Raw genomic sequence first — 16502 nt, 5'->3', positions numbered from 1 at the left:
GTGAAGCCCAGTGTGAGAGTTTGAGACATTCTCTAGAAATATGAAAAATTAAACTATACAATAAAAATAATATAAAAATAAAAATCACAAAGCAACAAGTAATTATTTAAAAAGAAATAAGTTAAAGACCTTCCAGTCTCAAGTTTGTGAATATAAAGTTTCCCAGAATTGTTTTGAATGTGTCCTTCAGACCAGCATGAACACCATACTGAATGACAAATGACAGGATTTCCCTCAAAATACTTTCAACCTCTTCAAATATAACTAAGCAAGTAGACAAGACATGGCTGCCTGTTCCTTCCTCATTGCTGAGGTCATGTCCTCTATGTTCTGCTTGTTCTTTCCCCCCATATGACATGTCTGCATATGACATATGACATGTCTGCATATGACATATGACATATGACATGTCTGCATATGACATGACATATGACATGTCTGCATATGACATATGACATATGACATGTCTGCAAGGAGCCATGGAGGAAGAGAGAGGGACTTGTTGCTGTTATTGCATTTAAGTCTCAGAACAAGAGAGAACTGTTGTCATCTAGCCTATCTATTTTTTCAAGCATTACAAAACATTTTAGCTCATATATATATACATATATATGTATATATATATATACTGTATATATACAGTATATATACAGTATATGTATATGTATATCTTTACCAAGCTATCGCACCTCCTCCAAGGCCTTGAATAGACAGAAATAGACTGATAGAACGTCTGATCCTTTGAAGCTCTTCCTGGCAACTCCAGCACCTGTGACTCCAGACTCCAGCACCTGTGATGCATAGGACTAGGAGGGACAGTGAGAGAGTAGAGACTCCAGACTCCAGCACCTGTGATGCATAGGACTAGGGAGGGACAGTGAGACAGTAGACTCCAGACTAAAGTTGACCTTGTACCTTGTACCTTGTAGACTCCAGACTCCAGCACCTGTGATGGATAGGACTAGGGAGGGACAGTGAGACAGTAGAGACTCCAGCACATGTGATGCATAGGACTAGGGAGGGACAGTGAGACAGTAGACTCCAGACTCCAGCACCTGTGATGGATAGGACTAGGGAGGGACAGTGAGAGAGTAGAGACTCCAGAACTTCCCCTCTGAAGCGCTTTCTGAAGCAAGTCTTCAGGGCTCAGTTCAGCCCTGACAACACATAGCAAAACATTTATTTAAATGGAAACAGTGGTGCAGAACACATTGTTGATGACTGTATAAAAGAGATGGATGGAGTACATGTGACATCACCCATTGGTTTCTGGACTCCTGTTTTGAAACCTCCGTTCGGCATTTGCAGCCGGTGTCATCTTGTTTTTTTGGGAGCCAGAAGGGACATAGGCGTACTGTACTTGTAGCCATATTTGGACGAGAGGGGGTTTCCCAGAGCCGTAGCGCTGCCTGCTATTTGTCTGTGAGTGGCAAGCTGCGCTATCACTGAACAGGCGACCTGTCAATCATGCAAAAAGAAAGAACTATAATATATGTTGTCTATTTTACTCTAAACTAGGCTTGGGCGCTGCGTGGCCTCGCCCACCCTGCAGCTCGCCGAGCTGGCCCTGCAGCTCACATACGCAGCTCAGCCGCTGAGCGGGCCTCGCCCGCAGCTCGGCTGCTGCGTGGCCTCGCCTGCCCTATTGGCGTGCATGGGTGTGTGTGTGTGTGTTGCTCACGAAATGTTATTGCCCTTAAGTTTACACGTGTGTGTGTGTGTGCTCCCTTATGACATCACTAATGACATCATTAGTCTTATGACAGTGATGTCACAATGCCTCCTTGTGCGTGTGTGCCCCCTTATGACATCACTGAGATATATATATATATATTTGAAAATCACTCCCCAAACAGTTGTCATAGACATTATACTCTGCATTTTAACATGGGGGGAGGGGGGGGTCTAATGGGGATTTACCCGCTTTTGTAGCCAGCTGCCTCAAGTGGCCTTTCGATGAACTGCAGTTTAGTACTTCCACATTGGCGTCAATATGACCAAGCTGTCCCCTCAAAGACGTTCTTTCAATGGCATGGGTTTATATACCCATTGCTGCTGATTGGATAACACTTCTGACACACCCACCAAACGAGATACAACGTACCTCAAAGCCTATTGCACACCGTTTCATGGAAACATGACATTCAACCTGGAGCAAAACGGTGCACACCGGATTGAGATTGAACACGCCTGAGGTGTCAGGGGTGTCAGCGAACAACTGAACACAAGTGATGCCCCTCAGTCAGTGGCAGCTAGTGAAACTATACTGCCATCTGTAGACAGGGATGGGTATCAAACATTCTGTTTCTGATGGAACCTCCATCCCATCAGTCATGATGAGATAGCATAGCTATCAAAAGTAGCCTATTGTGAGCAAATTGCGATGGTGTGGACCAAGACATGACTTGAATGGTAATAGACAATTCGTGACTGTGAGATTTATTTCCAACAGGCTCACTAGCCTGTTGGAGCGAGCGAGCGAGCTACTGTAACTTGTCCCAATTTCCCCCCGGGGATCATTAAAGTCTTTCTGATTCTGATTCTGATTCTGAAAAACAATTTGTCAAAAACATTTAGACAGATTGTGTAAAGAAAATGGAAAAAGAAAAGCCATCCAGGACAGCTCTCAGAATTAACATAATGTCATTGACATAATATCAAATTGTCCCATCTCAGTATGAACAGTGACATAATCTGTCCAAGCACCAATTACACAAAGTCAAATGACAGCCTACAAAGTCAAATTTCAGTGTTTTTTTTATTATTATGATTATTTTAATTTTTTATATGTAGTGAATATACCCTATATACGGTATACAATAATGGCAAATCGTGATAAATGTCAGCACTCAGCAGTCACTAAAATAACAATCCTAGAACCATAACCAGTTGGAGAAAGAAAGAAAGAAAGAAAGAAATGTTTGTCAAGAAGACGACATGTGGGCGTGATTGACATCACCTCCGGACCAGTGGGAAAGCCAGAAGCGTGTGCACTATGTGAGAGTGGCAGCTGGACGGGCCAATGGCAGCAGTCCGGGAGGCGGGCGCTCCCTAATGACCGTGAGGGCCGCGCGCTCTCTCTGGCAGTGTGCGTGCACGCAAAAAAGCTAGTGCGCAGGTCAGGAGAGAGGGAGAAGCCGAATGGTGGAGCTGAAGATGGCGGATGGCGACAGCGGGAGTGAACGCGGTGGTAGCAGCGGGGCTGGAGGCGGTGGAAGCGGCTTCCAGCACTTCCAGCGGGACCAGGAGACCCAGGAGTTGGCGTCTAAGCGCCTGGACATCCAGAACAAGCGCTTCTACCTGGACGTCAAGCAGAACAACAAGGGCAGGTTCATCAAAATCGCCGAGGTTGGGGCCGGGGGCTCGAAAAGTCGCTTGACCCTGTCGCTGTCAGTGGCGGCGGAGTTCCGTGACTACCTCGGGGATTTCATTGAGCACTACGCCCAGCTGGGGCCTAGCAGCCCGGAACAAATCGCCCAGTCTGCCGCTGGTGAGGACGGAGGGCCGAGGCGTGCGTTAAAGAGCGAGTTTCTCGTCCGGGAGAACCGCAAATACTACCTGGACCTGAAGGAGAACCAGCGAGGGAGGTTCCTGCGCATCAGGCAGACCGTTAACCGCGGCCCCGGGTTCGGAGTCGGCGGCCCGGTAGGCGGCATGCTGGCCGGCCAGACCATAGCCCTTCCGGCGCAGGGGTTAATAGAGTTTAGAGACGCCCTCGCCAAGCTCATAGACGACTACGGGGGAGACGACGAGGAGCTGGCCGGCGGGGGTGCCGCTGCCGGGGGCTACGGCCCCGGCGAGCTCCCCGAGGGCACCTCCATCATGGTGGACTCCAAGCGGTTCTTCTTCGACGTGGGCTCCAACAAATACGGCGTGTTCCTGCGGGTGAGCGAGGTGAAGCCCAGCTACAGGAACTCTATCACCATCCCGTTCAAAGCCTGGGGCAAGTTCGGAGGGGCTTTCTCCAAATACGCCGAGGAGATGAAGGAGATCCAGGAGAGACAGCGTGACAAGCTGTTCGAGAGCCGGAGAGACGAGTCCGAGGGGGATGACGTGGAGGACGACTGAGAAAATGTGTTTGTGCAAACAGCTGATAGTTCAGTTTACAGCGAGATATCTGCAGTCAGATAGAGGGGTATCTTTGCGACAACGCAGAAGCGAGAGATTTAAAAGTGCATGACGAATCGAGCCTGCTAAAATATCGTGGCATAAAAAAAAGTACATTTTGCAGCAGGGAACTATTGATGTATTATCCTGAAGTTTGTGTTGAGGGTTGGATTGGTCGTGTGAATTAGAAAGTGATAGTCATGGATGTGTAAATGAGATTTTTCTCATTGGCTGAAAAAAAGAGTGATTTATGCTTTATTAAAAAAAAAGGAAAGAAAGAACCTACTAAAACCAGCAAATTGGTTTTTATAACTTAGAAAATAAGCCAATGACATCTTTCCTATTTGCGACATAGTTTATATTTAAAGAGTAAGGAGTCTACCTTGACCCAGTTGTTATAGATATTTCCATTGCTCCGTGTAAGGAGAGAACCAGCATCCATTGTATTCCTGTTTCAGTCCAGGGCTCTCCTTTGTGGGGCAGTATATGTATGTGGGATTCTTGCAAGTCAGTCAGATGAGTCTGAGAGGGATGTACAGAAAGCTGCCATCATTCTGTGGAGGTTTGCATTCGATGTGTTAACAGATGGAGGGGCTGTATAACATGGGCTGTGCTGTCGCAGGCCCTTAAAATGAAAAGATTACTCAAAATGTTACAAGATGTTACGAGAAGTTACTGAGAGGATTGTGTGTAAGGCCAAAAGCGCCTCTCTTGAGACTCAGTCGAGGCTTTGACCTCACATAAGTTACAGTCTCGCCCGATTCAAACATAGACAAGAAGAATGGGTCAGTTTCGACGTTTTAAGTTTGACAGTCTTAGCAATATTTGCAAAGTATCACCCTTATTGTTTTTAAGTAAACACATTGCATCATCCGGGAAGATCCACTCAAGAGTGGGAAAGCAGTGTGTTCCCTCACGCACCGAAGCATCATGGTGTGTGTGTGAGAATGGTAGCTCTGAAAACCAACCAGCAGAGAGAGGACTCTGGGGAAGCCCACCCCGCCAGGGATGAGGCACACAGATACGGGACCTTTTTTGATGCACATTGGCTCCTGCTGCACACCACTCTGGTCCAAAGATCTGCCAATTATGGAGGGGGAGCACTGCATCATCCGAAGCTTCTCACACCCTCCAGCTCTGCCCCCAGAGCCGGGGGACTGTCTGTGGGGTCGATGATGAGCCGCCATCAACCTCTCTACCGCGGTCAGAGTTTGAAAGACTATTCTCTCGCCAGCAGCTGGCCATATACTGGCCTAGCTTACAACAGCTTCAACACACCAAGACTCTGGACAGAAACGCATGGATGGATGTTTTTTTTGCTTTGACTTTATTTTTCTTCCGAGAGAGAACTATATTGAAATGAGATTATTATACTTATAAGAAAGAAAGTATTGAACAAACCAGCAAAAGATATTTTGAAATACTTAAAAAGAAAATGTATAGTGTAAAGGAATTCCAAGACTAAAATAAAAGGTTAATTTCATAAAAACAAAGCTGGGACTGAAGCTTCCCAGGTTTTTATTTTTATTTTCACATTTGTTTTTCCTAGAGTGAAAGTATAACACTTCCTTAATTAAAACCAATTTAAATGCAATATCCTATGTTGTGACTATATTCTTAAAGCTCCACTCTGTATCTGCCCTCATACAAACCAAATTAGTCCATTCATTCTGCAACTCTCTCTCCCCCCAGGTGAGCAGGAAGACCTTATTGTAATCACTCATGATGAAGTGAGCATCACTGCCAATATTTTATTTCATGGGTTTTCAAAGTCTGGGACTGTGGGCTTCCCCTCAGACAAGGCTTGGAAAGATCTGACCCCCCCCCCCATCCCATAGGTACTCAACAATTGAGCCAAGATAGGCTGATATTCTTTGACATACTTCAGTCTACAGTACCAAATACAAAGAAAAGGTCTGAAGTAGGGGTGGGAATCACCAGATGGCCCACGATACAATATTAACACGATACGATAGTATTGCGATATATTGTGATTTATTACCCTTTTTCAACTGCAAATTATGTCCCTCAAGGAAAAAACTTTGTCAACATCTGTTTGATCTAATCAGATAAAGTTTCCAGTCTGTTCATCTCACTTCAATCATTTGTATTGCAGCAAAATGGGATTGTCAAGCAGACAGACTGACCAACACTGTGATAAAAACCTGTCATAAATGTTGCATGATGCACTTGACATTTCGTATAATAAAATATCACAATACTTGGCATTCGATACGATATATTGCCTATACAAAATATCGCGATAAGATGCTGTATTGATTCCCCCCCCCCCACCCCTAGTCTGAACTGAGCCTCCCCTGAAACAGTTTGGAGGCCCACCTCCCACTTTGAAAACCTCTTTTATTTTAAACACATATTACAATAAGGTCGGTTGTCAGTTATCTGTTTTCAAATGTGGAAGGCAGTTGTCCTTTTGCTCACTGATCTTGTTAATTCTCTCGTTTTTGTTTTAATATTTGCCTAAACTTCCATGATCCAATTGATCTGCGATAGATTAACAACACCTGGGAAGTGCAGCAATATCCAGGAGCATTGCTTTCACAGTCTGAAGAACAGAAGAATATAGATGTTTTTTTAATAGATCTATACTGAGCTACGTGTTTGGCTGAAGAATATAGATGTTTTTTTAATAGATCATACTGAGCTACGTGTTTGGCTGACAGCTTCCTCAGGCTTCATTACAGCCGTATATATGTGGCATTTTTGGTGGCTGGTGGTTTCCTTGTAGCACTTCTCGACTGCACAAGGGGTTTTCTTCTCTATATGTCAGTATGAAGAATGTGTATCTGTCAATGTTGACGATCCTGACAGGGAGAATGTGTTGCGTTTTGCAGCTCTGAGAATTCAACATCAGATCCTCCTTTCACAGGGTTCCTATCATGGACATATTATAAGATATATATATCTCAGTGGTTCCTATACGCACGTGTGGAAAGTCTGAAAAAGCATACATCATGAATTTGATCATTTCCAGGTCTTGAATATTGAATATTGGAGAAATGTTGTGGTTCAGGTCCGATACACACAATTCTGTTTCATGTTGTAGAGCCACTTTGAGTCGACAGTTTTTGTTGATGTGAAGAATAATGTTCAGATAGAGGGATGCTCCTATTATCACATCCAGTCAAGAACGTGGGGTCTGGAGAAAAATATGGAATTTTGGAAATCCTGTACGCACCCTCCCTGCCAATCATTTCACATATTCTGATATGTGTGGCTGTGAAGAACCATCTTCATCTATACAGTGATATGACCTATTTAGCAGGGGCAAGATGTCTAAAATCATATTGAAGACCAGACAAAATCTTCCAAAGAAATCACAGTCTGCAAAAAGTCTGGAACTTTTTAATTGAAAATGTGTTGGAACCCTGGATCGTCCTTCCAGCACGTATGAGCATGACCTGTAGAACAGTTGCCCCCCTCTCTCCCTCGCCCCTCCTAACACACACCCTGCTTGACACAGCAGCTGTCTGAAATGTGTGTGTGTGTGTGTGTGTGTGTGTGTGTGTGTGTGTGTGTGTGTGTGTGTGTGTGTGTGTGTGTGTGTGTGTGTGTGTGTGTGTGTGTGTGTGTGTGTGTACACTCTGTGGTCAGACCATGCCAAGCATGTCCATTCAACAGTTAATGAAAGGGTATCTTATCAGCAACACGAGCATGTTCAGTTTGCAGAAGAAACTCAAAAGGATGTGCCATTTAGCCCCTGGTCAATCCCATCTCACAGCCTTCACGGCAGTCAGGAGGTGATTGTAAACATCTCACCTTGTTTTGGGACTGGTTGGAGCTCTAGACAGGTGAGTGAGGACAGAAGGTAGGCTTCAGGGTAATTGGATTCCCTCCTCGTCTCCTCTCCTTGCAGTGATCTCTTCTTCTGTACTCGGGGGCCTCTTCGGTAGCTCTTCCCTCCCGAGTCCCGGCATAGAGACTCTTCTCCTTGCTTCTCAATGCGCCCCCACCCCACCCCCCCACCCCCCACCACCCCACCCCCCCACCCCCCACCCCCCACCCCACCCAGTAGCTGTGTAAATCCGGAGTCGGGCAGCTGTTGGGGCACCCGTGTGTATGCTGCGGGGCTGTGCTGACATGTGGGAGGCCTGGACAGACTGACATTCCTGGTCCAGGAGTCAGCTGTGCCATCAGGACCTCATTGCCTGGGGGACACACACTAGTACAACGCTTTGATTGTGCTGGGATCTGCTCACACGTGGCACACACTCTCACACACACACCCAATAGAGGACGTGCACATTGCCTCCTATAGGATCACATCCCCCAATATGCAGGTAGTGTGAGTGTGCACAGAGAAGCTCTGTTCAGATGTGACACCGTCTCGTCTGACCATGTCCCAACGTCTCAACAGGAGGGGTTTGTCCACAGACAGGCCTCCAGTCTGGTCATACTGTATTCATCTTGTTCACGCATCTCGTCAGCGGCGAGGGAATGCTGTTAGTTTCAGTGTTCCCACCGCGGTCATGGAAAACGTGGAAAAGTCATGGAATTTCAAAATCTGGTTCTCCAGGCCTGGAAAAGTCACGGAAATAGTAAAATCATTGAAAGCTTTGGGAAAGTCAAGGAATTCACCTCTTTATTTTCCATTTCAGTGCTTTTTGAGTGTATGACGTGTTGTGTTGGTCATACATGTTGTGATATTGGGTGTGTGTGTGTGTGTGGGGGGGGGGGAGGGTCTTTAGGGAAGCAGCGAGGAGAAAGATCATAGACCTCAATGACTTCTCAACCATGTTAACTAACATGAGCCTAAATATATTCAGAAACCAAACACCAATCATCCTCAAGCTCAGTACGGCTTTGTCAGTAATATTTTAGCCATTTTCAGCTAGCTAGTTGTAGCTATTTGCTTATTATGCAGCAGGAAGAAACGGTTAGCTATACTATAGCTCGCCTAGGATATATATAGGACAGTGGTTCTCAAAGTGGAGTCCTTAGGGGGGGGGGGGGTTCCAGGTGGTCCCCAACAAAAAGGGAATACTTTATTTTCACTATAATTCCATCCTTAAGTACAATGACAATGTATGACTATTTTGGTCATGAGTTTCATACACTTTCTGCAAAAATCGTATCAGATGGGGGAACCCATGGGCCAAAATCTTATCAAATGGGGGGGTCCGTTAATTGTGTCAGTCTGTTTAGGGGTCCTTGACATGAAAAAGTTTGAGAACAACTGGGCTAGGACAGTGGTTCTCAAACTTTTTCCACATCAAGGACACCAAAACTGAAACAGATTAGTCTACCGACTCCCATTTGATAAGATTTTGTCCCATGGGGTCCCCCATCTGATACGATTTTAGCTTTTGTGATGACCCTCCCACTCTCCTGGCTCTGTCTTGCAGGAGCCTGGTGTTAGGGTCATTAAGGCTGATTGGGTGCCCCTGAAGACCATTCATTCTCTCTCCCTCCTCACCGATGCAGCTTGTTCTGTTTGTTTAATGTAGTTTGTGTTGTCAGTTATTTCCCCTTCGTTTTAGTTAATACATTATTGTTTTAACTTTTACTTTGGTCTATGACTTCCGTCATTTGTTACTTCCTTGAGCCAGGTTGTAACATAATGAGGGGAGACAAACACCAAAGTAAACGCTAAAACAATAATCAATAAAGGGTGCAAAGTACGCTCCAACAACAGCCTGGTCACTTTTGCCACAAAACACCGGTGATAATTAATAAAGGCTTACATGTACCAATTTCAAGCCTTGATTAGCTCCACAAATTTCACCATAGTAATTTCCTTCCTGACTTCTTGTCCTTTATAAACAAATCTAACATAACTTTATATTCTGAAATTCTTTCCAGCTGAGCATCTTCCTTTCTACACTTTCCAAGTTCATATGGGCCCTCCTTAGCTTGGAAGACCGCTGCCTGTCATCAGTGCTCTGGCTCATCTTGGTGCTTCTTGGCACTTCCTCATCATGGTGTCTTCTCCCTGCTATCAGTTTCCTCTTTTATTCTGTGTTGCTTTGTCCCATGCAAATCTGCTTGTGCCAAAACGAAGGCTTCCAGCGCAGATTCTGCCCTACTTATTCTGGATTGAAAACCCTCTGTCAGGCTCGCCTGGTGTGCAACACAAGAACCCCCTTCTGGTATAATGTTGCACTATAACAAGAGTGTGGGACTCAACCCAACACATGAACACATCAAGCTGAGCTATCTTATTTTATTTTATTTTATTTTATTTTATTTTATTTTATTTTATCGACTGACCGATGCCACATGTATTTCATATATCCCATGAATCATCATGAATGCACTCAAGCTTTTGCCAGATTGCACACGTTCAGACAAACCAAAATTGATTCGCTATCAATAAAAGTTACTTTTGAGTGCGTTGCTGAAAACCTGTATCACTTGATGACATTTGCAGAGATTTGATTTTTGCAACACTTATAGAGTGTGAATGAAAGTTAAAGGAGATGTTATGGATATGTCAGCTGTTGGTAACCTAAAATCCACTAAAGCAGAGCTCACTGATATCAGTCCTGTCATGTGCACATACAAGAATGCAAAATGCCAAGTTTTCCGATAAACACCCATAAATAAGCAAGCTAATATGATTACATTGATACACTATATTTTACAATTGTTCTATTTATATTGCTGCAAATAAAAATTAGGTGAACAAATCTTGGTCACTTTATTTGTATAGTCCAGTGTTGATAGTCAGTGTCCTCTCCGCTGAGTTTCAAGTGATAGGCGATTCCGAATTGTGTGAAAAGTCTAAAGATATTCAATGTCTGGGCTACGGTATGGTTAGTCTTAGGCTTGGGGTTAGAAATAGGATCGGGGTTAGTGTTGCCTTTAGGTTTAAAAATGGGGTCAGGTTAATCATGCATTCCTTTATAACTGGGAACTGGTAATCTTACGGTTTAAAGGTCATGAGCTGGGATGGCGACGTCACCAGAGCTGGTATTTCCCATTCCAAACTCGTAGGAGCCTCAGCAGCCCCGACCTCAAAGATCCAAGATGGCTGCTCCTTGCAACAACAGTAGTTATAATAGTAGTAAATTGCTGTTCATTAGCACTTCTGTCTTGTTTGTGTCTCATTAAATCAGCGGTACACACAGCAGCACTGCCGAACTTCTATCTGTGTGGACATGTTGCTGCAGTGTTTGTATGCGCAAAATGCATCAACCTTTTACAGTCTCTATGGGATCAACAGTGAACTTCCCAGCTCAAGTTTTCTGCAATTGGAACGCTAACAAAACGGATGTGACGTCATTTAGCCTCCACCTCCCAGTTATTTTGCGATAAAGGAACGGGCCATAAGGTTCGGCTAAGGTCAGATCTAGGGTTACATAGTCTGTGGATATGCAGAAAATAGCCACCTGACACTTTGTTGAACATCTACTTTTTTGCCTTCTGATGGACTATCCAAATAAACCTATTGGAAGCTACTCATAGGAGAGAAATGGCACGGAGAGGAGTTGCTGCTCTAAAGAATGTAATGATAAGCAGGAACAAGACACAATACAGACTCTCTGACCACAAGGTCTTATCTACTGTGGTCCTTTACAAAAACCTCCTTCACTAAGGTTCAAACACGGCTGAATGAGTTTCTACAATGTCTTCATACCCCACCATTAGGAATGTCATTTCTATTTGTCTGAGCGACATATTTTGAGAGATGCAACTTTGAGAAGACCAGTTAGGAATACTCGTCAAAAGGATCTGCTTATATCAACTTTCTGCTAATTGTGATCAAGCTTCTTCTTCTTTTTTTGTACACCTTGGACACCCCACACCATGATGGGCTGTAACAGTGACAATGATCACAACGATGACACTTTATTTGGCAGCTAAATTGACGCATGTGACCTGAGTAACAAGTGAACTATTCCATTGTGCAGTGACTCACAGTGAGTTCCACAAATACTTGGACAGCAGCAGACTTTTTGGCTGACATAACACAATGACTGTGCAATAAAAGTGCAAATTGTTAGCTTTAATTTGAGTGTCTTTTGGGCCTGGTTGGAAGAACAGTTGAAGTGCTACAGCAATTTTGGTTCATGGTCCAATGCCTTTTTCATGCCTCTGCCGGTGATAGCCGTGGGATGTCTGTCTGTCTGTCTGTCTGTCTGTCCGTCCGTCCGATGTTCGTTAATCCAATATCACAGCAACGATTTGAGGGAATTACTTTAAATTTGGCTCAAACATCCACTTGGACTCAAGGATGAACTTTTTTTATTATATTTTCTTTTTTGGGGTGTGTGTGTGTGTGTGTGTGTGTGTGTGTGTGTGTGTGTGTGTGTGTGTGTGTGTGTGTGTGTGTGTGTGTGTGTGTGTGTGTGTGTGTGTGATGAAACCTCATGTGGAAAGTGTGTGAAGAGAAGAGCTGAAGAGAAGTGATGGGGGATGTAACACAGAGGGGGAAGTAAGGAGACTAATGCTGTGTCTGTAGGAGAGAGAGAGACAGAGAGAGAGAGAGAGACAGAGAGAGAGAGAGAGACAGAGAGAGAGAGAGAGAGAGAGAGAGAGAGAGACAGAGAGAGAGAGAGAGAGACAGAGAGAGAGAGAGACAGAGAGAGAGAGAGAGAGACAGAGAGAGAGAGAGAGAGAGTGGTGGTGATCCCGCTGTGATGCCGGGCTGCTGGGGCTATATTTAGCTTCTGTTGCCATGTGCCTGGAATGTGCATGGGAGAGGGACACACACACACACACACACACACACACACACACACACACACACACACACACACACGCACGCACGCACACAATGGACTCAGATTGCACACAAGTGCAGATACAGTATGAGTGTGTGTGTGTGTGTGTGTGTGTGTGTGTGTGTGTGTGTCTGTCTGTCTCTGTGTGTGTGTGTGTGTGCACGCACGCACGCGCGCGTGCATGTGCGTGCGTGTTTGTATGCATGTCCAGAACAATAAGGCACCGTTTCCTCATGAAAATGGTATATATTTCTGTTGCTATGTCAAATATCTGCAGGATGAAACAGACCAGTGATTCTCAACCCATATCAACAAGCCCTAATTCAGTCTTCATTCAGTCCACATTCAGTCCTCATTCAGTCCACATCGGGCCACGGACTTCCATTTGATGAGATTTAGTTTTTTATTGTCCGATATAGTTTTGTCCAGAATTCCATGACTATTGCATAGGTAGAGAGATAACAGTGAAACTATGATCAAAACAGTCATTTTTCTCCATTCTCTAATTGTGTTCACTTCTTAAATGAAATAATGCTCAAGTTTAACAAGAGATCAGTTTGCTGGGGGAACCCCCTCAAGGACCCCAAATTGAGAACCACTGTAGGCTGCAAGCTAACCCTAAAAACAGATGACAGTTTGTTTCATTAAACTGACAAAAATCATCTTAAAAAGTGGACCCTCAAAGAAACATTTGTGTGTTTGAGAATGAAAAGATGAAACATTGACCTGTGTTTTGACATATTTTCTCTTCAAATCCAATCTGCTGCTATAGCACAAAGCTGAGCCACCACTCTCAGCATCGCTCATTGGTGGGTACCAGTCATGAAAAAGACTGGGGTATCACCATGCAAACCCAGGCAGGCTGCACCAATGGGAAGAAGTCCACTGCCTCTAAAATGTCTTTGATTGGTTGAGTTTTCCCTACTCCCGCCTTCGTGAAGTTCCAGCATGGATTGACATTTAATGTGCCCAGTGCTGTGAACTTCATACTACAATCATTCAAAGCACACACAGTGTGTGTGTGTGTGTGTGTGTGTGTGTGTGTGTGTGTGTGTGTGTGTGTGTGTGTGTGTGTGTGTGTGTGTGTTAGTGAGGACCAATGTGAGTTTTATAGCTGGGAAGTGAAGACATTTTAGAAAACATTTTGGCCACTTTCTCACACACCTTCAAAGGGCTGTGTAAAGGTTAAGACACACCTTCAAAGGGCTGTGTAAAGGTTAAGACACACCTTCAAAGGGCTGTGTAAAGGTTAAGACACACCTTCAAAGGGCTGTGTAAAGGTTAAGACACACCTTCAAAGGGCTGTGTAAAGGTTAAGACTTCAGGGTTCCCAACACACTCAAATTTCCAGAATTCTCAGAACACAAGGGTATCACTTTGTGTTGAAAAGTGGTGGGGACATGTCCCCATTGTAAATGACACCTATCAATGGCCACACCACAATTGGGATGTTTTGGGGTTGAGTCTCAGTGAAAGTTTGGACTTTGAAGAACTTCTTTTTTATTATTTTTTCAGATTTCCCCCCATTTTTCTCCCCAATTGTACTTGGTCAATTTCCCCTTGCTGCCCTGGTCGTTGCTCCAACCTCCTCTGCCGATCTGGGGAGAGCCGTAGACTAGCACCATGCTCCCTCCGACACATGCGCAGTTGCCAGCCGCTTCTTATCACCTGACAGCGGGAGCTTCAGCGACAGGACGTAGCGAGTTGGAGGATCACACTTGTCTCCCCAGTTCCCCTCCCCCCAAACAGGCTCCCCGGCCGACCAGAGGAGGCACTAGTGCAGCGACCAGGACTCATACCCCACCAGCTTCCCACCCGCAGACATGGCCAACTGTGTCTGTAGGAACATCTGACCAAGCCGGAAGTACCGCTATACCGGTAATTAAACCCAGATCTCTGCGGTGGTAGGCGAGTGCTTTTACCTCTACACAGATGCCATGATCTTTGAACTGAATTGATTCATGCATTCAAGCATGTGTATGATTTCATACATGACCAGTGAGCCAACATCAGTGATCCCTTTCTAAAATGATTTTATGCATGAACCCAGGTGTGAATTTAGACCTTTGAGCAGATAGTAGGGCTGTGCTTAGTCTCGGTCTAGGCTGTGCTCGACTCAGAATTGTGCCAGTCGAATCGGATTCGACTGTCCAATACGGATATCCGACTATTCTATTAAAAAAAACACTAAACACTTTTTTTTTTATATAATATTTTCGACCACATTAACAGTCAATGCAACAGCATGTAAAAATCAATAAGAGACGGTATATGATCATGTAAGATTTGAATTGCTGACGTCGGGCTATTGGATAATGGATTTGTCTGAATAATTTCTTTGTTAAATTAAGCTCTTACATCCGTTTTTTATTTTATGTCATCTTTTAAATATTAAAGCATGCAGCCTACATGAATAAACAAATTAAACAGTATAAATTAAGACATTTCCGCTGCTTTGAAATGACATCTCCGATGCCTAGGGCTAGGCTATACAGTTCTTTAGCCCATTTCTCAAAAACGAATAAGCCTAAATAAATCTAAACAAGAATAAATTAACAGATTAAATTAAGATTGGAATTTAGATGGGGGAAAAACGACTGCTCGACTTGAGGAATCTCTGTTGACTCACAGGTCTTTCGACTGATCATTCCACTAATCGACTTTAGGACAGCCCTATAGATAGTGCTAGAAACTTTGGTTGTACAATGTGTGTGTGTGTGTGTGTGTGGGGGAGGGGGGGGGACATATCTTGAGTCACAATATTCCATATAATAAACGGTATACAGAACTGAGTGGTTAAAAATATTCTAAATTAATGCATACGGTAAATGCATTCACAACATGTTCTTAAGGAAGACCAAAACATGAGAACATCATAAAAAACAAGTCAATGCAGAAAACAGTAATGTTAGAAATACACATATACTTATTCTAAGAAACAAAAAACATTGAGAACATTGGATTTAAGCGTGGTTTTAAACTAGCATGGCCTTACTTGTCAAGGCATATAAACATCAAAGCAAAACTTGAATAGAAAATAAACATCAAAACCTAAACATTTATAAGTCAAGTCAAGTCAAGTCAAGTCAAATTTTATTTATATAGCACCTTTCATACACAAGGCAATTCAAGGTGCTTTCCAAAAAATAATCGAAAAAACAAGCAGCAAAGCAATGCACATATAAAAAACACATAAAAAACACAGCCGACAGTTTTAGTTAAAATATATACTCAAATTAACAAACATGAAACATTATTTCTGTTTTAAATAAGTTACAAGGCACTCTTCAGTATTATTTTTACATGTACAGTCCATTTGTTGGAAATGTACAGGAATCTTTTTTTTTAATTACAGGCCGAGAGAGGCAGTAGTTTAGTAGCAGTTAAAAGCAAGAGTAAACATAAAGGTCTTTAGCTTGGATTTAAAAATAGGCAGAGTAGGGGCAGATCTAATGTGTTCAGGGAGTTTGTTCCAGTTATGAGAGGCATAGTGGGAGAACGCGGCTTCACCATGTTTTGATTTGGTCCTCGGGACAATTAGTAGACCAGTGCCTGAAGATCTCAGGGATCTGGATGGTTCATAGTGTAGAAGCATTTCAGAGATGTAGTGTGGGCCTGACCCGTTGAGAGATTTGTAAACTATTAGCAGAATTTTAAAGTCTATTCTAAGATTTACTGGCAGCCAATGCAGGGATTTGAGAACTGGTG

At 43.8% G+C, this 16502-nt stretch overlaps 1 pseudogene across 1 annotated transcript; it reads left to right on the top strand.

Moving 5' to 3' along the window:
• The first annotated feature begins 3129 nt into the window (after positions 1-3129).
• Positions 3130-5701, top strand: LOC310778196 (transcriptional regulator protein Pur-beta pseudogene; annotated as a pseudogene). The gene has a single exon. The product of its transcript is annotated as a transcriptional regulator protein Pur-beta pseudogene (transcript).
• Positions 5702-16502: the final 10801 nt, after the last annotated feature.

Source organism: Poromitra crassiceps (genome assembly GCF_964638095.1).
Source record: "Poromitra crassiceps genome assembly, chromosome: 6".
Taxonomy (NCBI): domain Eukaryota; kingdom Metazoa; phylum Chordata; class Actinopteri; order Beryciformes; family Melamphaidae; genus Poromitra; species Poromitra crassiceps.
This window is presented reverse-complemented; position numbering and strand designations above follow the sequence as displayed.